The sequence below is a fragment of the Lactuca virosa genome, chromosome 5, assembly GCF_052849685.1.
Source record: "Lactuca virosa cultivar CGN04683 chromosome 5, Lactuca_virosa_CGN04683_v6, whole genome shotgun sequence".
In the NCBI taxonomy this organism is placed as follows: domain Eukaryota; kingdom Viridiplantae; phylum Streptophyta; class Magnoliopsida; order Asterales; family Asteraceae; genus Lactuca; species Lactuca virosa.
In genome coordinates, this window is record NC_136430.1 from 258212330 (window position 1) to 258239257 (window position 26928).

The window sequence follows — 26928 nt, forward strand, 5'->3', positions numbered from 1 at the left end:
TGAGAATTCTTTATGAAATTGAGAATTCTTACGTTCATGAGTATATTACTAAAATATTAATTTAATAATATTTCACATACACATACAAACATACGTATATATGCAATTATTCAAGTATTTAGGCAAGATTTGACTTGTACTCTCCCTAAAAAACATTAAAATATTGAAAAGGTGGGGTATGAAGCTCACCTTAGTTGACTTGCTAGGTGATTTGAAGAGCTGAGGAGGAGTTTCCAAGTTCCAACACTTGGGAGTTTCTTTGAACTTAAAAATATCCTAAGAATAATTTTTGTGTAAATGTAATGAAATCTTAGAATAATGTGAAGAATTATTGTTTAAAGAGGATAAGAATACTCACCAAATAAATCTGGGAATTTCTTTTGAAGAGATGAACTTGAGGCTTGAAGGAGTTGAGAGCACTCTTAGAAGTTTGCTGGAGATGAAAATGAGAAGTGGGGAAAAGGGAGAAGAGGAGTTCACGTATTCTAAGTGGAGGGATAAGAGTGATATGACACTTGCTTGGAGGACTGGTGTGCAAGACTTATATCCATGGGTATTTTTGTGTTTAACTGGGATTTGCTTGGGAAATGAGGAATTTGCATCCCATCATAAAGTCAAACTCTTTGTCCTCATCTTGATTTAGGATAAGATCTTCCTAAATCCCAACCATTTATTTCTATGTAAATATGCTTAAAATAATTAATTTTAGCATAAAATAAAGGTTTTAGGGGTCTTAGCTAAGAAAAACACGAGTTTGGTGGGATTCCCGACCTCAAAATACCCCAAAATGAAGAAGATGTCCGGAATAGTCCAAAATTCGGGGCTAAATAGTGAATTCCGGAGCTCTAGGGCAATTTCCGAAGTCCTTCTGAAATTTCCGGGGCATTTCTCAAAGTTCTGAAGCCTCTTAGGAAAATCCGGAGTCAATTGGGTCAATTCCGAAGCTGCTGGGTAGGTTCCGAAGGTGCTGGACAAGTTCCGAAGTAAACAGTATTTTCCGGAGTCATCAGGGGGAGTTCCGAAGTCGATGCCCACTTCCGGAGTCGGGTGCGAGATCAGGTAAGTCCGGACCGAGGATGAGAAGCGAAGTTGTCCGGTGCAAGGCCCTTCCGGAGCAAGCCTTAGGGCTCGTTTGTTTTTTGGCAAAAAGACTTTTTGGGCACTTATATCTGCGGACGGGTAGATGTTTACCAAAAAGACCGTTTGTTTTCTGGAAGACAAAAGAACTCAAAAAAACTTCTTTATCACTTCTTGTATGAAGGCATAGAAAAATACTTTTGGTCCACGTCTTCTGCCGCAAATACGGAAAAAGACTAAAGACATTTTACCACTTCCAAAGCAAACACCACCTTAGTCTTTCGGAGCCACTTCAGAGGTTCCGAAGATGCTTCCTCTTGGCCTTTAGAAGGCATTCCAGACTAAGAGGTTCCGGACCAGGAGGGTTCCAAACCAAGAAGGTTCCGGTTAAGAGGGTTCCGGACCAAGAGGTTCAGGACCAAGAGGAGTCCGGACCAAGAGGGTTCCGGACCAAGAGGTTCCGGACCAAAAAGGGTCCTTTTGGGGTTTCCTCTTCCGGTTTTGAGCTGTTTTCGACTAAGGAAGGTATTTAGGGAGATTTGAGAGAGATTTGAGATCCGTGGAGATATTTGGGAGAGATTTCACATACTTGGAGAGATTTGGGAGACATTCACTATTCTTGGAGAGATTTCGCATACTTAGGGAGATTTGGGAGAGATTCACTATTCTTGGAGAGATTTGGGAGAGATTCACTATTCTTGGAGAGATTTGGGAGAGATTCACTATTCTTGGAGAGATTTCGCATACTTAAAGAGATTTGGGAGAGATTTCACATACTTGGAGAGATTTGGGAGTGATTCACTATACTTGGAGAGATTTGAGAGAGATTCACTATACTTGGAGAGATATGCATTCTAACACTTTATGGCTCCTTAGCAACTCATATTGAACACTTAGGAGTGTTAGCACAAATCTCACAATAGTCCTTACTTACCCGAGGACGAAATTTCCTAGCCAAAAGTGCTAGTTGTGACAGTGTGGCCCATCGGAATTGTCACAACCCACGCATATTGCATGTATGGATTGATCCATATTAGCCATTCTTCAATCCATGTTATTCAACATTGCCAAAACTGCCTCCATATCTTCCGAAACACCATTTCCATCCTTGTATCCTCTTGTCTTGTCTTCTCGAGGTTCGTGGTATTCCCTTGAATGCGTTGAAAATTAATATATTAGCTTTTTAATTGTAGCAGGATTATTCTTTGTGAGAGGTCCTTGAGAATCGAGGAGTTACCTAGTTGTTATGTTTACCCCATCATAGAATATAGATACTTCTTGTTGCTCATTAAGATCATTTTGGGGGCAATTTCTTAGTAATCTCTTATATCTCTCCCATGCTTCATACAATGATTCCCCCACTTGTTGCTCAAAATTGGCTATGACCTTCTTAATTTTACAAACCTTCGATGGTGGGCAAAATTGTTGCCCACATTGTAATTCCATCTGGTGGGAGTGCCTTTAACCAATCCTTTGCTGCTCCCTTGAACGTAATCGAAAGCATTCTTAACAACATCGTTTCTCGTGGTACATTCGGAATATTAAAATAATCAGCGATGTCATTAACTTCATCGATATGCTTGTAAGCATCTTCATTCCCATGACATGAAACATCTTTTAGCGTGGAAAGGATGTGTCCCTTGAGCTCGAAGTTGGCGGTGGCGGGAATTTCGAGTTGCACAAGGCCCGGATCGGTGTCCCGAATTTGCTTCTTGTATGCTTCCATAGTGATGTCGGTAATGTTGGCCATGTGGTCTTTTGGCTTGGTTCCGTGTTCGCTATGTTTTTTTCATTCTGTTTCGGCTCGTAACCAGCTTCCTTTTTGTTAGGATTCTTCTCAAAGCTTTCAAACTTGCTTTCGTTTACCAGCTTGTTGCTTGATTCTCCAACGTGTTTTTTCTTCTTTTTATGATATTCTAACTCTAGATTTAAAAATGTTGGTGTCAATGGTGTCTTTGATCCGCGGGTTATATACTGCTGAAACAAAATGAAACAAAAACATAAAAACGAACTAAAACAGAATAAAACCAGGAAACTGTGTAGGCAGTCACCACGTCGTGGCAAACAAATCGCCACGTCGTGGTCACCAGTTGAACAATAAACTAAGATAATGCGAAAAATGAACTTATTTTAGTTTTTATCCCACAATGGCGGCAAAAACTTGATGAGCAAAAATATACCTATCAACTTTTTAATTTATAAACCTAATTTACTTAACTAACTAATGCTCCTATAGACAGTGTACCTAGTCGGATTATATTATAGCTGGGTAATTCGGGTGTCGATCACAGGGAACAGAATTATAATTAATAAAATAACTACTAATAATTAACTAAATAAAGCAAGCAAATTGAGGATTTTTACTGATTTTGCAAGTTCAGCTAACTTAAATCAAACAAATAACGACTTAGCAAACAAGAAAACGGGTTTTACTTCAAATATTAAAGAGAACTCATGTTAGTTCTGAATTCCCTTTCCCATATGGTTGATTTCTACTAGACAAATTATATTGGCTTCCAATTAATTAATACTAGTTATTATGATTTAGAATTCTAGTGTTTCTCAATTTATGAACTACTATGCAATGATCAAGCACATGTTGAACACAAAACTGATATAAAGATAAATTGAACTATGAATGATAAAATTAAGAACTCCTAATCTATGATCAAGATAGGAATTCAAGCCCTTAATATGGATAATTAATGCTCTCTAACACAACCAAAGTTAGTAACTTTATTTGCTAAATCTATGATTTGTTCAATCACAAGATCTAATTATTTAATGATCATAATCAACTAGAAATCAAATTAATGCAGCTAGAAAGATCATCTGCTACACATAACTTGAATGAAAGGTAATAACGACTAAAACTTTAGCATGCTAGGTTTATAATTCATCAAACACACGAAAAGCCAAATAAATTATCATAAAAGCATTAAATCAATACATAGAGTCAAGGTTCATCATCCTTAACAGAAGTTTAGTTTGTTTAGCCCATAATTAAATCAGAAACACACAAATAATCTAAGCAAACTAGAGAATACATAGTAAAATCTAGCAAACCGAATGAATTGATGATGTTCTTTCTTCAATTATCTCCCAAAATCGAGCTTTTAATCAATCTTTGCACTTCAAAGTTTCTTAATAGCATCCTTGGCCTTTGAAAGTCGACTAAAGCTCCCAGCACAAAATAGTTTTTTGGAGAAATCTACATTCTATTTATAATTTTTCGAAGTCGATTCACCACGTCGTGGTAATTCTCACCACGACCTGGTCTTTGGGTTTATCGCGTAACCAGCAAGTCTTCGAATTTCATCAGGATTTTTCAAAACACCACGCCGTGGTGGATATCACCATGACGTGGTAACGAAACTTTTCTTCTTGATTTTGGCCTTAATCCAAGTTCCTAGCTTCCAGCTTCCAATTTCCTTCCTTTTCATTTTCGAGCATGTCTCTTGCTTCTACAACACAAAATATAGTAGATTAAGTATCTTTTTTCATATAATAAGGATAAATATAGCTAAAAATATTAATATATGATGTAAAATATATATGTAGATATACACGTATAAATAAGATATTATGAGATGATGTTTAACTGATTTAATCTTATAAGTATTATACACTTATAAATATATATTAGGTAGTAGTATGTGATGGTATATAGGAGATGATAGATAGATGATGATAGATAGGAGATGACTAGGAGATTCCCTGACCTTGACTTGCGATGTTACGATGTAGTCATCTACCGGATTATAGATGGCGACCACTGACTAATTTAAACTAGTCATGTGGAAACAACGACATGCTCATAACCTGTATGTGATGAATTACATGTTCAGGCGATGTAGTAACTACGTATTCATGCGATGATACTCTAACCCTTATTGCACACGTATTGGGGGAGTAATCCCTGAAACAATACTATTTATACGATATAGGCGATGATCCTTAGGAAAAGTCCTTGCAACAAACATATAAGGAAATGCGATGTAGGCGATGATAGGTAAATGTAATGTAGGAGATGACCCTTACGATAAATCGTTAGGGAAGAATAAATAAAGGAAAAGAGGATGGGTAATCAGGTTAATTGTTTGACATGAAATTTGTTAATAAAAAAGTAACTATATTATTGTGGGTTGAAAAAACTATGTATCTCACCAGGTTTCCCAACCCGGCCCACTCACTTTATTTGTATCAGATGTATAGATGTGAAGATACATTACACTGAGAGATTAATGGTGATGTAGATCATTAGTATAAATTAATGTAAGATCCCTTTATGCTTATGTTTTGTATTAGTTATGACATCCCAAGTTTTGAAAAGATATAAATATCAAACGTTTCTTCAGAAATGTTTAATGTTAATATTAACTCACATTGAAATAATATTTTTGGGACCAATTCCGCAACAAAAGAAATACTATGTTTTAAAATAAGCATAAATAATTTTTTTAAAATGACCGTAATTTTGAGAATGTCACAGTTGGTATCAGAGCATTAGTTTAAGTCTTTGCAGTCAGACAACTGAAGACCAAGGTTTTAAGTTGGTGGAAGTTGTTGGTACGTACAATGCCACAGGGAGAAGCCCTGACGATGTCTTGGGAAGCATTCCTGGAGTAGTTGAAAATGTAGTACTATTCGGAGGTGGATTTGATAGACCTAAAAAACGAGTTTTAGAACCCGAAGAAGGGGAAAATGAGTGGTGATGAGTACGCCATTTTAACGAAAAGATGAAGTTATTCCCCTACTTGCTGCTGTAACGACCCAATTTTCAAAAGAAAATTTTCATTTTTAAATAATCAGAACATTTCCAATAACCCACAAAATCTCAAGTACAATTGTTTTCAAATTCATAACATCAACAATATTATTTCAAATATCAGAGCGTCCCATAAAAACATCTAAGAGAGAGTGCATGCCGCGCCATCAAGCCTTGCCCTTGCCCTTAGGCTCCGAAGTACCTGAAATAAATCAACAAATTGTAAGCTAATGATTAGTGAGTTCCCCAAAGCATACCCTACGCAATCCACATAATCGCATAATCCATATTAGTTATAAAAGCTACATAAGCTATATAAGCCATGCATATAAACAAATAAGGATGCCCTGGACACCCTACAGGGTCTTACTCCAGGATGTCATGGGCACCCCCACATGGTCTTACACATATGTGCCATGGGCACCCCCACATGGTCTTACACATATGTGCCATGGGCACCCCATGGTCTTACTTGGAATGCTATGGGCACCCCCACATGGTCTTACAACCAAGTGCCATGGGCACCCCCATGGTCTTTTACCTGGAATGCCATGGGCACCCCCACATGGTCTTATAACCAAGTGCCATGGGCACCCCCATGGTCTTTCATGCTAATAACACATCAACAACTAGCATACCACATAGCATATATCCAACTAACATACCACCTAGCATATAACCAACTAGTGAACCTAATATATCAAAATGGGTCTGCCTTGGTGCATTTGACCCATTGGTATGGTGAGGAGACTCACCTTTCAAAAATGCTGAACTGATGAAATAAGATCAGATAAGTCCCAAAGCGTAGCTCCAACTCAACCGCCTACAATCATCATGTGACTAGCTTGTCAAAATCCCGAAATACCAGAAATACCCTTATGGTCAAACTTGGTCAACCCTGATCAAAGTCCATGTCAACAGTCAAGGTCAACAGTCCATGTTGACCCAACTCGTCTAGTGCATCTAGGAACTCGTCGAGTTCCTTCAGAGTCCAGAAAACTAGGACAAACCCTAGCCAACTCGCCGAGTTCACTCGATATCCAGTAGACGGGGAAACCCGATCTAACTCGTCGAGTTGCCAGGGCAACTCGTCGAGTTTTTGTCACACCCCGCTAAAGCGGAAACACGAGGCGTGGCAGTATAAAGGGTTTCATAGCAAAAGTTAAAAGACAACACCAACCATAGTATTAAAAATCATTACAATTTTACAATGGGTTTGAACAACTTTTAGAAGAAATTACAATGTAAATTGAAATACAACACATGCGAATGCTCCTAAAAGTGAAGTGTCCCTAAGTGCCACTTACTCGATGATTCCTGAAAAAGCATGTAAAACGAGCGTCAACTATAAAAATAGTTGGTGAGTACTCACAGATAAACAAAATAATATTGGTTCCATGAATTGAAATCAAAGTTTTGATAAAAGTTTCCAATAATAAAAGTATATTGTTAAAATGAGTAAATAAGTTTGTAAAAACAAAGTTCTTTGTCATCATGAGAGATAAAGTATGTTGCCCAAATAAGATGCAACATTCATATTCTCATGGAAGATAAAGTTCGTTACTCAAACGAGTAAACAAGTTTCATTGCTAAAATGAGCAATCAATTTTGTTGCTACAAGGAGCAAACAATTTCATTGCTAAAACATGTATATAAGTTTTCAGTAATAAAGTTCGTTGTTGTAATGAGAAACAAAGTTCATTGCTGTAATTAATAAACAAGTTTATTGCTATAATGAGTAACACAATTGATTGCTATAATTGATAAACGAGTTTATTGCTATAATAAATAACAAGTTTATTGCTATAATGAGTAACAAGTTTGTATGTGTATGAGCAAACAATGAGTTCTCAACCAAACCTATGACTGAAGCCCTATCAAGATCTATGCTTATCGTTCCATAGATGAATATGGTATCATGCACTCCAGCAATAGGGCGAGTGAAGAGTTGTCAATTCCTAATAGCGCTATCCATAATGACCATTGGCTCAAAGAGTTAATGGTTAGAGATAAGGGAAGGGCCTTAGTACGATAAGTTCTCATGTTCCGTGTTGCATAGACATACATAGAGAGACATAGCAATAAAATAGCAATCATGTTTGATACAAATCAATTTAAATACAACATTCAAATAATAGTTTTTCGGGACATGCTTTTCCACCCCAAAACATAAAAACTAAAAATAGGGGAGTGCATGAATACTCACAATGCATTTAGATGATGCAAATGGTGCCTTGAACTACTTTCCACGTGTACCACTACCGATTCCTACAATAATGGTATTCGCTAGTGAGTCTCTAATCGAAATCTGACACTAGTATACTTACTACTACAATAGAATTATGCCAATAATGTGTCAAAATTTAATATTGATAAGTTACAAACATTTTTCTGTGGAAATTAAGTTTTAAAGAATCAATTGTTATATAACAATTTAAGTGGAAATTTCCCATTATTGAAATGCTAATATTTAACATTTTAAGAGGTGTTCCAATGATTAAATATTCAAAAACTAAATTAATTTAGTTCTAAAATTTCCCAAAGTTTGCATTTTAGTTTTAATTGAAGTCAAAGACCTAAAGATAAATTTTCTTGAATTTTTGATTTGGCTGACTATTTTTCACGATTTTAGTTTCTTGAATAACCATAAAATCATGAAAAATATTAAACAGTTAATAAAAATTACCAAACTTCAGATTTTGGTTCTAAATGTACTAAACGACTTCTAGATAAATTTTCATGGATTATGAATATGTATAACCATTTTTCATATATTTAATTCTCTAAATAGATACAAATTCATGAAAAATAGAAACCAGTTATGAAAATACCCCAAACTTTTTATAACATTGTCATTACACATACTTAAGCTGGAAAAAATAAAAAAAGGGGTTTCTAAACTGTTTAACCCAATTTTATGATTTTTATGCATTTATTCTAATAAAAATGGGGATAAATAGATAACAGTTTCCAAAATTACCCAAACTTTTTGTGATATTGTTATTAAACATTCTTAAGTTGGGAAAAATATAAAAATTGCATTCTAAACTGTTTAACCCAATTTTATGATTTTTGAGCATTTATTCTAATAAAAATTGAAATAAATAGGAAACAGTTTCCAAAATTGCCCAAAATTTTTGTAACACTTTTATTATACATGTAGAAGCTGTGAAAAATATAAAAGATATTTTTCAGTTAGTGTTGCTATTTTTCCTTGTTTAATCCTCTTAAATAATCATTAATTGAATAATAATTATTAAACAGTTAAAGTAAATTACCAAAAATTTTGTACACTTCATTTACAGAGTAAATAATCTGGGAAAAATACCAAATGTGATTTTTATATACTGAAATCCGATTTTGTGTATTTAAGTGTATTTAATCTTAGAAAATAGGAGAAAAATAGTATACAGAAGAGAAAATTCATCAAAAATTTTATGTAGCATCCTAATGTACTACAAGGTGTTATGCTAAATGTTTATGAATTTTGGATAAGCAGAACTATTTTTCCTGTTTTTAGTCCGTAATATACACAAAAATCGGGGAAAAATAGGAATACATTATGAAAAATTCTGAAAATATTTTTCTAACTCTTCCACAGAGAGTATAAGCTGCGAAAATTATTATATAACCTTTTCAAATTATCTAAAGTGGTTTTATGATTTATTGGGGCTAAACAAAAAGAAAATTCAAAACCATATTAAACAGCAACAAAAATCGATGAAACTTAATGAGCGATCATTATTTAGCATAGGGGTCATCCACGAATTTAACTAGGATTTATAGACCCCAGAAAGTATTTTATATGATTTATTGCCTTATTTTCGTGCATTAATTATAGTAATTCGAGATAAATGAATTATCTTCTGGAAATTTACAGAGCATCTTATTTTGTTGATGGAAATCTGGGAAAAATCGGATTTGGTCAGAAAAGGAGTTTTAGATATTTATTTGGAAATAAATCCTTCATGAACATATTTGAAAGCTTTTAACAACATACTTTGATGATCTAGCATCTAAGCTTGAAGATCATCACATGCATGTTTGTTTGAAGACCATTCATTAGTTTGAAATGTTCAAAAATCGTTTTTGAAAGAAAACTTAGAGTGCATGTGGTGATTTTACACCAAAACTTGTAGAAAAGTGCATTTTCATGATCTTGACTTAGGTTTAGGTCCTTGGATTTCACCATTTACAACATGCATGTTGTTTTTGGATGAAATCCTACCACCATCATCATCAAAACCGTGAGTTTGTGTGTGTGTGTATGTTTATGTGTTCATGATCTTTCATTAGAATGGAGTAGAAGATGGAGAAAGTCCATGAAAAACATGTAAAACTTGAAGGAAAAGAGAAGGAAAATGAATGATTTTCGGGTTTACCTTTAAGAACACCTCAATATGATTAAGATTTAGAGTTCATGGTGTGTTCTATGACCCATTTTCTGGAGAATTTCGTGGTTGAGGGAGAGAGGAAGAGAGAATAGAGAGAAAATGAAGTGAGGGAGTGTGAGAGAGAAAGAGATGGAGTGGGTGAGTGAAATTGATTAATGGCTTGGGAAAATGGTGTATTGGGGGGGATGAGTCCGATTTTTGGGAGGAGGGGAGAGGATTTCTCTCTCATAAATCCCATTCAAATCATTTCTCCCAATTTTTATAAATTTCTAAAGTTTTTATAAAATATGCTTAAGCTTTACATTGTTTTATAAAATCCTTGATTTTCCACTTATAAAGTAAGGATAAATGTTGGTACATTAAACTATAATTTCCTTGATTATATTTCCCAACTTGATTATTTTAAGATAATTTTATAAGTTTCATAAATTTTTTTTATATAATTCTTGATGTTAAACTTTATAAAATTTAGGTTTTAGGGTTTTTAGGGTTTTTGGAGTTTAATAAATCTTTGAACATCAAAGTGAATTGTATCTTTGAGACTTCAAATTATTTTATGGTATTATAACTCTTTTATAGTTATAAATAATGTTTGTAACTTATTTTATCGGTTTATTGGCATTCTATGTAGTGGTTTCGAGATTCAAGCGAAATTGAGGAATCAAGTATACTAGTCCTACTCTTCAACTTTGACTTAAGTTTCTATGAGACTTTGACCTAACTTCTACTTTTAGGTCAAGTGCATGATGTGTGTATATGATTCATGAAATGTTGTTCGAGTCAAAGAGTGACCCAAATATGGATAGTCACTACAACTCAGTATATGTAGAATTCACATATCAATGTGAAATCTAAGTACACTATCCATTGATTCTAATTGTTTCCAAGTTTCTAGTAGGTTATAACTTAGCTTATAGTTACTAAGTTTATTATGTGTAGTGCCTATATGTGCAACTAAGTCTAGTCAAATCTAGAACCGAATCGAATTTTGACAGTTGTCACAATTTTCCCCCTGTTTACTTATTTCGATGATATATCGATTGCAGGGACTCTAGGGCTTAGATCTGACACCTACAGGTGTCTAGAAGGATAAAGTTTCCAACTATATCCTCTAGAACCGCTCCGAATGCTCTAAAGCCCTTAATAAAGGTTGGAAAGCTCAAAATCTTATCCATGTGGTTCAAGACTCTTGGGATCTGGAATCCCTCCTTTCCAGAAGAGGTTCTAATCCTCAAAACGTTCCAAAGATGGATGCTTTATAGACATGCATGTCCAATGCATGTCTTGAAGTCAAAATGGCCAAAAAAGGGAAAATATACTCTAAAATCCATGCATGGCATCCATGCTTGACCAAAAGCTAGATCTATCCCACCATGGGACCATTTTGCCCTAGAGACTCATAAAGTTGCAAACTTTATGAACCCCATGCATGCAATCGACAAGAATGATGGGAAATGAAGAGTAAACTCAAGTTCTAGTCATATTCTAAGATAAAAATCGAATCTTGAATGCTTACAATAGTCCACAAGATGGTCAAGCTCAAGAGTGAAGGCTTTGTTTGCTGGATCTCCTCATTCTTCTCACTATGTTCTTCTTCTTTAGCTCCAAAAGTCACTCTAGCTCATAATAGGAGAGAAAATGGGGATTAGCGTTTAGCACTGACGTTCTTAGGGTTTGGAGGCTAATGGAAGGTCAGCCTCAAGGTTTTAAGGAGATTATATAGGGTGCAAACCCTAAAATTTAGGGTTTTCCTTTATACCGCCTACTCATCGAGTTGGGCTTTCCAACTCGTCGAGTAGGTCCTAAATCCCGTGCCCCACAATGATCTCTACTCGACGAGTTGGAGCTCCCAGCTCGTCGAGTTCCAGTCTAAAACCCTAAAGTTCTGAAAAGAAAAGATACCTGAAGTGAGCGTTACAGCTGCATACTGAACTCTCCAAGATAGAGAGGTTTGCTAAGGGGTTTCCGGAAGACTTTCGCCTAACGGTGAAAATCGAAACTATTTTAAAGACAGCCGTCAAAGCAGCAATGAATATGGAGAGCCAACTTTGGGAGAAGGGTACGGAAAGAACTGAGACCGGAGAGAAAAGGAAGCTTGAGGGATCTCTAAGATCTGATAAGAAAGGGAGATGCACGAAGTCTGAACCGGACGACAAGAAGTCTGGGGCTAGTAGCGAAGCCAAGCGGTGTGAGAAGTGAAAGAAGAAACACTTCGGAAGATGTGATGGAGAAGTGACTTGTTTTAAGTGTGGGAGGACCGGTCACTATTGAAGAGATTGTGCATTCGATAGCAAGAAATTTTATGAATGTAGAGATGGTGGGCATATTTCGAAGAACTTCCCAAAGAAAATAAAGCAGTGAGGAAAAATGTGCCGCCAAAGCAGAAGGAAAGGGCCTATCATATGATCCTTGATGAGACAACAATAGGTCGCGAATAAAGTGTTGGGTTATGAGCATTCTAACACTCCTAAGTGTACATGCAACCCTAAATACCTTGGATCTATGTTTTCTCTATTATACATGCAAATATGAATATTCCAAGGTATTACCCTAACTAGCATACAATCTTTGATACTTGGGTAATAAAATAGATAGAATACATACCTTGTTGATATAGCTTGACTCCATGAAGCTCGAGGGCCTAGTGACCCAAGTGTGACACCTCAAATGGTTCACAAAAATCGGCTAGCCCTCATATATGTTTCACTAGTGCCAATTTCTTGAGCTAAAGGGATCCTTATATAGTGTACACATTAGGGTTACACCATGTAACCCATGACTTTACCCATTCCTTATGCTCCATGGGTTTTAACCCCCATGGAGTATCCATGGGTCACCACATGGGTTAAACCCAACATAAGGAATCATGGATCATAAGCCTACATATGTAAGAATGAATGATTTACACAATCAATCCCCATATATTTAATTAGTCTCTTTTGATCACTAAATTAAGTCCAAATTAATTCTTGATCAATACTAATTAAATAACATGATTTCATATAAATATATTAGCACTTATAATATATTAATATGTCATAAATGTCCTCTTCTTACAAACGGTTTATCCAAATGTTCTGATGCCATGCAACCCAAATGGACCATGCTGAGTCGGGTCAAGTACATACCAATTATAGTTATGGACTTAGACACTAATCCAACAGTCTCCCACTTGGATAAGTCTAAAACTATTATTAAGTATGACTTCAACAACCAACTGGCAATCGTAGCTCTCAAAAGCCGTTGTCGAACTCTGACCTCGTCGATGAACTCTGACCTTTGTCAATGACTTCTCCATTAGATAAGGGATCGTATATTCCTCCATTCTAGATATCATATGGACTGAGACATGGATTATCAATCATTCTCTCAGTCCATTTGTTGTTTCCCGATTTCTGATTCATGATGACTGACTGATTGAACAAATCAAATCAGTTCTGGCTTGGCCAAGCACTCACATGTATCATCATTAAATCATCGAGGGGACACAAATATTGCTTTTATCCTGAAGGTAAAAGGAATGGATAAACTTCGACTCATATGGCTTGTTCTACTACTTATTGAATCATACACAAAGGCATGTTTTATAACATCGAGTTACCAATGCGTTTTCGCGCAATCAATGTACAACCAACTCATAGTAACAACTCATATCTCTAGGTTTGAAGAATATAAGATATTATCGTCTCATGATCACTCGTGATAAAATCCATGAAGTGATTCAAATGAGCGCGGGTTGAATCCAATACTCAGAACTTATGAGTACTCATAAGTGTTGTAGCAATACTTTGCTATGTCCAACATCTTAGACATCTACAAGCCAACTCATGATAGTCTTGATTCATATCTACTTCCAACATATGACCGACTGTGGATGGTTTGAATAACTTAGTCATTCGGGAAGAATGACCTAGTTTATTCTGGAAGTCAAAACATGCAAAATGAAACATAAGAATAATTGAATCCAATATGGTATCAAAACCTATGAATATAAATAGAACACTTTTTATTTATCACCATACTGATTACTCATTATTCATTGTTTCGGTTTTATCAACTTTATAATTGAATTAAAACACTAGTTGTCCCATGCTCGAAGCATGTATACTATGTTTTTCTAAACAATAGCTTTACCATACACCAAGTATGCACTCTATGTTTGTCTATGATCCTTACTTTGTGAAATAAACCAATTGAACATAATTTCAATGATTGTAATTTCACACTCCCAAATCCTTATCGAAAATGTAAGAATTCCAAATTCCTATCATTTACCGAAATCTGTTAGATTTTAAACTTATATGCATTGATCCTCTTGTAATGATTATGCACAAAGTCACAAAGACTTGTCAACAGACATTACAGAGTATTCCAATGGAAATCAACTCCATGGAAACATCCTTCTTGCATTAAGTTTATCTAATCTTACACAGATTGAATAACTTCCAACTATGAAACATTTCCATATTCCCATTTTGACTGTCACTTCTAAACAAGAGTTGCCTCCTTTCAGAGTATGTCAATATGGTCCTTCCAAAATTTAACACTATACTTCCAACTGTCCCTGAGCAACCAATATCTGGTAAACCTTAGATTGTTCTCGACAATTGCTTAATCATTTTAGTTATATCCAATTCTCGATTTTTCCCCTTTTAATGCCTAGAGCATTTGGAAAATTTAGAAAGGATGAATATTATAGCACATGTAATCGATCCTATATCCGAAGCATATGGGACACGATTCATGATGTCTCACATTAAGACATGATACTAGACCAGTCTTTTTGCTATAATATTTCTATGTCTAATTGCCAAGTTCTCATAATTCAGATTATGAAAAGGGATGCCGTAATCATAATCAAATTTTAGAACGCAAATAATGGACCCATATATAGAATTTCCTTATGTTGAGCCACTCCAACATAAAATTCATATATATATCCTTGATTAAAGATGATTAAAACCTCAATCTAAGCTTTTAGAATTGAAATGAAGTATAATTTTCTCTCCCTTAATTATAGCAAAACAACTTTTCAACCCCTGCAACTTCCGGAATTGAAACTTTTGTTTTCTATAACTAACATTGCTATCTTGCAATACTAATCATAATTATCATGTTCCCACTAGCATGATGATTACATATGCTCCCACTAGCTTTGACATGTACTCAGAAATCAGCTGGACTTCTAGAAATCAATACTGTATTGACTTTCTTACCAAAGTTCAAATTTCTGATACGAGATGCTTTGATAAAACTTTATCAAAAACATACACCTTTCCTTAGATAGCACACATGTGTGTCTAAAAAATTTCAAAACTATAAAAAGGGATGCCGTAATCATAGTCTCAATTGTTTAGACCTTTGCCATTCCTCACAAGTCCATGTTATTGTGCCGGTTAACCACACACGCTCCACTAACGACTTTGAGAATGCAAATATCACACTTGCTATCTACCTAAAATCTACTTAGTGGAAGCGTTTCCTCACCATCATTTTCATGAATCGGAAAGAAACCTTATGACACTTGGATTTTATGGTGTATGTGTTCCTATCCAAGTGAATTTGTCAAAAACCATAATCACAAGACAAGGTTAGTGACAAATCCAAACTCATATGGATTGAACTTGTGCAGTCTTAACTTCTTGCCTCCTGGCAGCACAAGGGCCTGCCGTTGCTTCCAAGTTGTTATGCAACCAATTAAGAACTCTCAGAACTCATATGCAAAGCCAACTTTAACTGGAATGGGCATAGAAACAAGAATATGTCAACACGATAGGTTATAAACCTCAGTCGTGTGCTAGTAATAAACTACAGGTTTTTATTCTTGATTAGACTCTTTCAAGATCTTTTAGACTCCCACTGTCCTCTTGACAAATAAGACTAACTTGCCAAATATTCAAGAGATAGTGCGGATTCTTTATCAGGACAAACACTTCACACAATTGGCCTTAGTTGGTCTTTGTTTTATCCAAAACATAACAACTTACCAATTTCAAATGTATAAGAGTAGAAAACATTTTACTCTTACATTTGACAAGTGTTATAAACCTTCTTTAAGATTTGTCACTCAAGTTACAATCTTGGAGTATGACTCTAAGACTTGTTTTGGAATGAAGTATGATTCATCTTCTTGATTTAACCATTTCAACATTCATGACTCCTCTTCTTATCTATAAGAATGCACTAAGATGTCATTAGAAGACCAATTGTGATATGGTTCTTTAATCATTAAGATGATCACAAAACTTTATACTAAAGTACTCTCCCATCTTTTCAGATTTGAGAAACTTTTATCTTTCTGCCTAATTTGATTCTTCTCATTCGTTCTGCCATACATCGAAACTTTTTTTTCAATGCTTCAGAATTATACTTAAACTTGTAAGTATAACCATATTTACTAGGCTTTAGTAAATCATGACGAATAGTCTTATCGATCTTTTGTGGTGGACTTGATTAGTGCACCAGAATGTGTACTCGATCCCTTAGTCCTTCACTTGACTCACATATACATGTGAACAAGGAATTAGTCTTAATTTTTCCAAAGATGAAAATTCTCAGTCATCATACAATACAACTTGCATGATTCCAAGTTTCTATCCAACTGAAACTTGAGTGATGAGAATCTTTCCTTATTTGGTAAATTATGACACTACCACAAATGAAAGAATCAATTTCATATTTCTATTATTGCTATCAATGGAATCATATAAACAACAATTTTTCACAAATTCCATTGTAAGGATACTTAGAATAAATGAAATCAAAAATTTTCCTTTTATTTTAAAACTTTGCGGAAAAACTTATCCTTACAGTGCAAAAGCATATGAAACACTTGTTGTTATATATTCCTAAGCAATATTTCATAACTCCTAAGCAACAACTCAAAATTCTGATCACCGAACCATGCGATCGAAATCCATCTTCGCGATCAGAATCAACATATACTTCCTTTAAGTTTCTTCACTTTTCTTTGATTCTTAAAACATCAACATGTGACCCAGTCACATCATGTAATAAGAATCTCAGAATAGAAACTTAACAGAGTTAGATAGTGGACTTTACCTGAAGTAAAGTCAAACTTTTGACTTTACCATCCTTATGATCTTTCAGGTAGTTAGGCCAGCTTCGCAACCAATGCCCCTTCCTTTGGCAACAAAACATATGGACCCTTTGGGAATGGTGCACTGGACTATCTCATACTTGCCTCTATCTTTACCATTTGGTCAACCGAGTTGACTATGGCCAATCCCTTTCCATTGGGAAGAGAAAGCTTTTCTGGATATCCAATGTTACCATTTTCAAAGTTCATGGAAGTTTGGGAAGTTGATATTCTCATCAAATTTGCTCTACCAGTGCTCCAAGTCATTGATGATTCAGCAGCACAAAGCAAATAGATAAGATCATTAAGGGTCATGTCATAGTCTTTTACATAGTAGTCCATAAAGAACTCACTATGTGTCTTAGGAAGTGATTAATTAGTCAACATCCAACTTCCTCAATACTTTGACGCCCAACTCTCCCGGCTTGTCAATATGTGACTTCATCTCCAAGATGTAAGCACACATAGACCTTGCTTGCCATTAGGGCTTGAGTGACCTTGAACTTGTGGGTTAGGGAGAATAATTGGAGGAGGAGGAGGAAGTGAAGTTCCAAGAGATTTGGGAAGATCATAGATGTCTGAACTAGACATATTTTGGGAGATATTCAAGATAGTTGATCTAAAGTCCTTAATATAACACCCACTATGAAATATTAAGGCTAGGACCCAACACAATATTTTATAACTTGGAAGAGGGATGCCGTAATTCAGGCTATAAAATATTTGAAGGTAGGCGAATGATGATTCACCAATTTCCACCATGAAAAACGAAATAATATATTAGGTTTTAATTGGATTTGAAACTCCTAGATCTTTTGAGATTCATTGAACTTTTCAATGGCATGTTTCAATCTCGATTGTGCCCTTCAGGTTTTGTGACTGGGATGCCGAGGATCACAAAACAAGGTGTGAATAACCATGCAAATATACTTGGGACCCTTAATATTTATCACTTAATCGATGTGTCGGTTAACCACACGCGCTCCACCGATCCTATGATAAACATTAAGTTACCCTTTGCCTACCTTGTTAAATCCAGGTTAGTGTGCCGGTTAACCACACACGCTCCACTAACGACATAAGCAAAGTGCAAAGTGTAATTTCATGGGTTAGCACCAAATTCACATTTTTATAAGTAACTAAGATTGGGAATTTATAAAAGGTTTAGTTACTTAGTATTTATCATTAATACTTTTAATGAAGGGAGAATTCTAGTCCTTGTCCTACCCGTTCGGCTAACGATCCTCCACCAGTCAAGGAAGCGGTGGGTGAGAGTGGACACCCATTAAACTGCCATTTTATAGCCAGTAACCTTATACCCCCCTTATAGACCGGCTTCGTGAATGAGGCCTACTAATGGTAAGACGACTTGCTCTTATACATATATATATTATTAACTTATAATATTATAAAGTATAAGGGTTGAATTTTAACTTTTAAAATCCTAAGGGCTTAATTTGGAATTAAGGTATTCATGAAAGAAAACTTTTCAAATTCCAAAACTTGAGGGCAAGTTTTGAACTATTCAAAAACTTTTCAATTCCATAACTTATGTGTTTAAAGTAGTTTTAATTCAACAAACTCTTCAAGTTCCATAACTTGAGGACAAGTTATGGAAGACTTTAAACTATTAAAAAAATATGACTTTTCTTTATTCATAACCTATGGAAATATTTATGAGTTTTATGAATCTTAAATGTGACTTTTCATATAACTTGAGGACAAGTTTCAAAAACACATTTTAGAATCAACTCTTAGATTAATTTGGATTGAAAACAACAATTTCACATAACTTTTCTTTTAATCTAAGAAACTCATAATGAACAAGATAATTCAATCAAACTTTTTCATGTAATTAGCCTAACCATTAAACTAATACAAAACATGAATCTATTAACAATTATCTTTGAAATTGGATTAGAATGAACATTACCACATCACAAACAAGTTTATACGTTGAAAAACAGCTTAGGGTAATGTTCCTAGTCCAATTCCAACCAAAACAGTCGAAGATATGTTGTCTGGGGGTCCAACTCGTCGAGTGCATGAACCAACTCGGCGAGTTGGATGAGTTTTGCCTTGGACTCGTCAAGTCCCTTCATGGACTCGGCGAGTCTGCTGTCCAGACAGCATACAAACTTCGATTTTCAGCCAATTTTGCAAGTATAACAAGAAAACAAGCCTAGGCTCTGATACCACTGTTGGGTTATGGGCATTCTAACACTCCTAAGTGTACATGCAACCCTAAATACCTTGGATCTATGTTTTCTCTATTATACATGAAAATATGAATATTCCAAGGTATTACCCTAACTAGCATACAATATTTGATACTTGGGTAATAAAATAGATAGAATACATACCTTGTTGATGTAGCTTGACTCCATGAAGCTCGAGAGCCGGGTGCCCCAAGTGTGACACCTCAAATGGTTCACACAACATCATCAACACTTGGAATAACCATGAGAAGAAGACACTCATGCTCAAATCGGCTAGCCCTCATATATGTTTCACTAGTGCCAATTTCTTGAGCTAAAGGGGTCCTTATATAGTGTGCACATTAGGGTTACACCATGTAACCCATAACTTTACCCATTCCTTATGCTCCATGGATTTTAACCTCCATGGAGTATCCATGGGTCACCACATGGGTTAAACCCAACATAAGTAATCATGGATCATAAGCCCACATATATAAGAATGAATGATTTACACAATCAATCCCCATATATTTAATTAGTCTCTTTTGATCACTAAATTAAGTCCAAATTAATTCTTGATCAATACTAATTAAATAACATGATTTCATATAAATATATTAGAACTTATAATATATTAATATGTCACAAATGTCCTCTTCTCACAAACGGTCTATCCAAATGTTCCGATGTCATGCATCCCAAACGGACCATGCCGAGTCGGGTCAAGTACATACCAATTATAGTTATGGACTTAGACACTAATCCAACATAAAGGACGACTAATTCAAGTATGGGATATAAAGAAGAAGATGAGTACTATTAGGGTGTGTGGCCTGATGTAATAGGAATGTATCATAAATAAATCTTGTAATCACTTTTGAAGAAGTAATATAATCCCTAATTATGTTATATGACTCAATGTGTTAAGTTGTCTTATCTTCTTGGATGTCAACTTGGGGACTACGAGACAATACTTGGACGAGTATTAGTAGGTGTGAAAGGTAGTAGACTATAGCCATCGATTGTTATTCTGACCCTAATGGTCATATCAAATTGAGTTCGACTAAGATATATTCTTAAAGTAACAGACTTGGTTCTGAGAACCATATTAGACGTAGTGTCCGACTTTAGTCAAAGATCGAAGAAGGAAAGGATTGAGGAAATCGATAGAAAGAATGCAAATTGTCATTAGAGCTTAATAGCCGATAGCTAGAGATTGATACCTGCTATAATGAGATTTTATCACCTTAGAACATGAAGGAAGGTATCCTTTGTGTTAGAGTATGACTCAAAGAGACCTGAGTCTAGCCATCACATCATACGGTGAGAAGTCATTAAAACATGACCCATCGGCCCGGAAGTCAAAATAAAGATTTTAAGTCTACTCAAGAAGGAGTAAGTAGTCTCTAATATAGACAAATTTAGAACGAATAGTAGGTGCAACACTGCCAGCGGTCAAGTAGTCTAAGAATTAGAAACTTAATAGCAACGACATGAGAGTTACGATTACCACCTAGGATGGAAAGTTAACGTGTGGAATCATTATACAATCCCTATTTTGTTGATGATTCTGGGACGTAATCATCCTAAGGGGGAGATAATTGTAACACCCGCAGATTTGGGCTATTTAATTTAGAGATAATAAGCGTTAAAAATTAGTTTTTGATAGAAGATTACTTAGGATAAATAATGTTAACCAGAGTCATTGAATATGTCAGAAGGATTCCATACATATAAGGATCGCTGAAATCCAACTTATAACGAAGAAGTTATGACCTGTTGAAGTTTCACGATTAAACCGGCACGACTTTGCGTATCGTATAATGTAAATTTTTGATAAAATACTTTTAGCCTAAGAGGCTTAACGAAATTCATAGTATTCGTTAAACCGAGAGGGTGCATATAGAGAACGTCTAAATCTAACTTCATTAGAGGAAGTTATGATTTTTCTAAGATACAGCATAACAGTATATAGCTCAAAAATCTAATTTAGATCGATCGATTTTTAGCCGAAACATTCTAAACAATAATTGAAGATCTCGTTAATAGGAGTTCAACGATATAAAGATAGTTGCAAACGGACGTCGAATAACAAAGTTATGATTTTTTAACGGACTTTAATTGTCTAAGCCTATTAAAATATAACTTTAAAAATAAATCAAAATTAGCCGACAGAGTCTAAACAAAAGTTGTAGATCTCGTCCGTAGCTATGCGTGGATATAAAGAACGTAAAAAACGGAGCTCGTATGTGAAAGTTATGAATTTTACAAGATAATAAATTTTCGGATTAACAAGGGCATGAAACGTGTCACGATCTGGTACACACTGTTCTCCCCACGGCTTGCCACCAGATGATGACACGTGGCCCCTAGTATTCCTAGTGTAATTTGCGTATGCCCAACATAATTTGAGTAAGCCCAGCATACTGGGCCTCCTGGCATCCTTCAAATAGAACGCAAATTTCACCCATTTCTTCACACCTCTCCGTCATTTCTCTTCCAAAACCATCCCAATATCCCTAGGCCTTTCTATAGCACTTCCTAGGTGTTAGTAGTGAAACGATGGAGCATCAGAAAGCCCAGAGAAATAGAGCTTTCGGTTTAGAAATTCTGCCTGCGCAAAGTCCAGTGTTTTGCTAAACCACCTTTAAGTTGAGTTATGCTTATCGTACCTTAAGTATAACTTATTTATAAGTACATTATTGTTATAATGAACCTATAAACAAGATTTATCAATGATTTAACGTCATTATACTGATTGATCTACTGACAGAGATGATGACAAGGCTAGATTTAGTGAGGTGTTTGAAGTAGGCTTTCCAAGTAGTACACTATGTATGCCAAATAGACTCTACCTTCGATAAGATCTTACCTGGTTGTCCCTTATCAATCATAGATCAATAGACTTTGAATTAATGATTAATTTAGACTAATAATTAGTCACAAGAAACATTAGAGTAAGACTTAGTGATAATGATACTAGGTTACGTCAAAGGAAAAGACAATTGCTAGAAGTGAAGCGTTGTCCGAGTTTCAGGTCATCACTTTAACAAGTGAATGCATAGTTACTTTCATCTTACACATAGATATGAAGTATCTAGATAATTATGTGCTTATTATATGTGTTGAGAATATTATGTGTTAGATAAGATATTACTAGATGATGGTTAACTGATTTAATCATATAAGTATTATACACTTTTAAATATGTATTGGGTAGTAATAGGTGATGGTATATAGGATATGATAGATAGGTGATAATAAGTAGATGATGATAAATAAGAGATGATTAAGAGATGCCCTGACCTTGACTTGCGATGTTACGATGTAGTCATCTACCTGAATATAGATGTCGACCACTGACTATTCTAAACATGTCATGTGGAAACACCGCTCATAACCTGTAGGTGATGACGTATGAGTTCAGGTGATGTAGTAACTAAGTATTCATGCGATAAAACTCTAACCCATGCTAGACATGTATTGGGGGGAGGGGATCCCTAAAATAGTACTGACTATACGATATAGGTGACAATCCTTATGAAAAGTCCTTAGTAACAAACATATAAGGATATGCGATGTAGGTGATGATAGGTAAATGCGATGTAGGAGATGGCCGTTAGGATAAATCCTTTGGGAAGAATAAATAAAGGAAAATGGGGATGAGTAATTGGGTTAATTGTTTGACATGAAATATGTGAATAAAAAAAATTAACTATATTATTGTGGGTTGAAAACCCTATGTATCTCACCAGATTTCCCAACCTGACCCATTTAGTTTATTTACAGGTATCAATGTGAAGATATTACACTAAGAGATTAAAGGAGACGTAGATCAATAGTATTAAAGTAAGATCTATTTATACTTATGTTTTGTATCAGTTATGACACCCCAAGTTTTGAAAAGATATCAATATTAAACATTTCTTTGGAAATGTTTAATGTTAATATTATCTCACATTGAAATAATATTTTTGGGACCAATTACGCAACAAAAGAAATTTTTTGTTTCACAATAAGTATAAATAAAATTTTTAAAATGACCGTAAATTTGGGGATGTCACAGAGATACATTGAACTATTCACCGACATGTTTAATCTCCGATTATGTGTGAGAATTGTAGGAATTAGGCCATAGTTAAACGGACAGTATTAACCTAATCATTGTTGGAATAGACCTAATATGTAATAAAGTCATGATTTTGTTGTTTATAGGGTTTTATACTTTAAAATACATCCAAACTATCAATCAAGTCTAGGATTGATATGAACCCCCAATAAATGAACAGTTTTATTATACATAAGGAATGGGTGTTAATGCATATGATTGAAAGATATATAAACATATATATATATATATATATATATATATATATATATATATATATATATATATATATATATATATATATATATATATATATATATGACATTATTATGTGATATCAATAGTCATCACTTAATCCATGAAAATAGGAAATTTTGGACATAAAGAAAGTCGAAAACAGTTTTTGTATGCATAAGATATGATAAATTTAAGAAAATGTACAACCGGGTAATAGCTCACCACCTGATAGGTGTCAAAACCCAACTTCAAATGAAAAAAGAGAGGTCTTAGGAAATTAACTTTTATTCTCGATCAATTTTCCCATGAGTCTCATTTAGTTTAGGAAATTATCATGTTCCTAACTTTTTATGCCCGAAAATACCCCGAGCTGTTAAGGATAGAGTTGAATGGCTAAGGTTCACCTTCTTCCCTAAGTAATCTTCGTACGACCTGTAGAATTATTTTCGGGTTTTGTATCAAAAAGTTAATTATATGTTACGAATCAGGTTTTGATGTACTATTTGATTCAAGAGCTAACTTTTCCATCATGCGCCATATTGACTCTTTTAGAACGTGAAAGTTCGCGACAATAAACGGATAACGTCTGAAAAACATATAGTATTCTTCACGACAGTAAGGATAGCTACGTTATTTCTTCGCGACTAGAAATTGAACTGTTTTACTTAGAAAAACTTATAGTATTTAATTTAGTTAACGGAAACGTCGCCACTCAAAATTTTCCAAAAGCCAGTCGTTTGGGTTGGGTAAGCCTGAAAGCTAGATTGATTGTGGACCGGTGGATCGAACCTGTTTTGGATCGTTAGATTGGGATTGTATTTCACCATAAATACAGGGAGCCCCCTAACTTCTTTTCTTGCCAATTCACTCTCTCCCTAGCTGACATCTCTCTCTCTCTCTCTCTCTCTCTCTCTCTCTCGGTTCCAATCACTGACGACCACCACGAACCGTCGTGCTATGCCTCGCCAGAAAAAAGAGCACCACCGGAAGGCCGGTTGCTGCCTTCCCTTTTTCGATCTGATCGTTGGCAAAGCCATGCCCAACTACCTCCTGCTGTCCCGCCACCTCCGATCAGCTTTGTGACGCCGATAGCCGCTGCCAGCCGTCGGCCGCCGTCGACGAAGCATTTTTTCAGCCAGATTTGAATGCTTTTTTAATCAGGCTCCGATTAGTCTCTATTTACGCCAGTCAACATCACTATTCACCGTTAAAGTTACTATTCATCGGAGTGCAAAACTGCTAATTTTGGAAAATCATATTCTCTTTGGTTTATCGCATACGCTTCAACCAAGTGAGTGTCACGACCCCATTTAAAGTCTTTTATCGTTTTCGGGGATGGGGGGATACATGAAATAAATGTCTTATTTCTATTAGCTTTATAGAAATGGTATATAAACTAAATCGGGAATCTACTTAATCAAAAGATATAGTATGTTTGTATTGTAATAATACTATTTCAATACCTAATATAGTAGTCTTACTATGGAATCTCGAACTAAGGAAAGTTAGGGTTGTTAATATGTTTTAACTTCATGTGAGACTTCTATTCAATTAGGATTATTAATATGCTTTAAATTCACGTGAGCCTTCTTATAAGGCTCACAATAATGTAAATTATTGTGAGAATATTAACCAAAAACTTGTTAATAAAGTTTGGGTTATTAATATGCTTTAAATTCATGTGATCCTTCTATTCATCAACCTAAGTATCACTATACTTAGAAAGACCTCTTGCTTATAACCGTTAGTTACAAAAGAGGGAAAATTATGTATAGATCTATACGAGTTGACACCCCCACCTAAGATTGCTAGCTACAAGGAGGGTATCCACACCCCTTATAAGAAAATTCTTCGTTCTCAATCCAAGCCGATGTGGGATCAGGTGCAGTCCACCTTCACGCCCCATTATAGGGTTCGATGTCCCTATTGAGACATCGACACGTGCCCCAGCTCTGATACCATTTGTAACATCCCCCTATGGCACGTATCACAATATTGTCTGCTTTAGGCCCCTGACGTGAAAACTGTCCAGGGGGTCACCTATCCTTGGATTGCTCTCTCCCGGGCACGCTTAACTATAGAGTTCTTATGGGATCTTCTTCCCTCACGGCTTTAAAGTTCGTTGTGACAAGGAAGGTATCCACACCCCTTACAAGGAAATGCTTCGTTCTCCTTCCAAGCCGATGTGGGATTAGGTATGACCCACCTTCATTGTAACATCTGGTTTTGAAGTACTTCCATTGTTGATCCTTAAATTGAGATATATTGCATTTTGGTTCCTAAGTTCAAGAAAGTGTGCAAAGGAGCCCTAATGGTATTTGTGTAATTTTGGCCTTAGAGTACGCCATGCGTAATTGATGTACACTAAGCGTACTAGGGCGCACCCTAGTACGCTGGGCCTACATCAGTGTACACTGGGGGTACGTTCCAGACAAGGAAACCCTAATTTGTTGGGTGTAACTCATATTTAAGCACTCTTATAGCCTCATTTCAACCACCTTAACTGCCTCCATACCTCTTATACGTTTGTGCAACCCTAGTTTCACCTTGAGAAGCCTTTTCAAGCTTAGAAGTGTGTTTTTGGTGCCTTAGAAGAAGAAGAGGGAAGGAACCCAAGCTCATCTTGAAGGAGTGGAACACTAGGATCTGGGATGTTACAAGTTGGTATCAGAGCCTTGGTTTGAGTGAATTGGAGAAACACTCGTGTGAATCCAGTCTCAAACAAAGGAAAAAGGTTTTAAAAATGATTTTCAAATTGTTTTCAAAATAATCAAAGAGGATGTGATGTGTACGATCAGCCGGAGCCAGTAAGTTGATGTTAGATTAGGTGTCTAAGCCCATAACTATAATTGGTATAAACTTGAAATGATAGAAGTACAGTCCTTTTGGGTTGCCCTTAAACTTAGCAATTGAATATGATATCTTTTAGAGAGAGAGACTGGTTTATTATTTTATTACACGGTTAATAAATTAATTAGAAATCAAATAAATGATTTGTTAATATATTATGAGAATAATATATTGATTAGAAATAGTAATATTTG

At 35.4% G+C, this 26928-nt stretch overlaps 1 non-coding gene across 1 annotated transcript; it reads left to right on the forward strand.

Annotated features, from left to right (window-relative positions):
• Nucleotides 1–2368: 2368 nt before the first annotated feature.
• Nucleotides 2369–2475, forward strand: LOC145117981 (small nucleolar RNA R71). Its single transcript, XR_013712970.1, has one exon. It is a non-coding gene; the product is annotated as a small nucleolar RNA R71 (small nucleolar RNA).
• Nucleotides 2476–26928: the final 24453 nt, after the last annotated feature.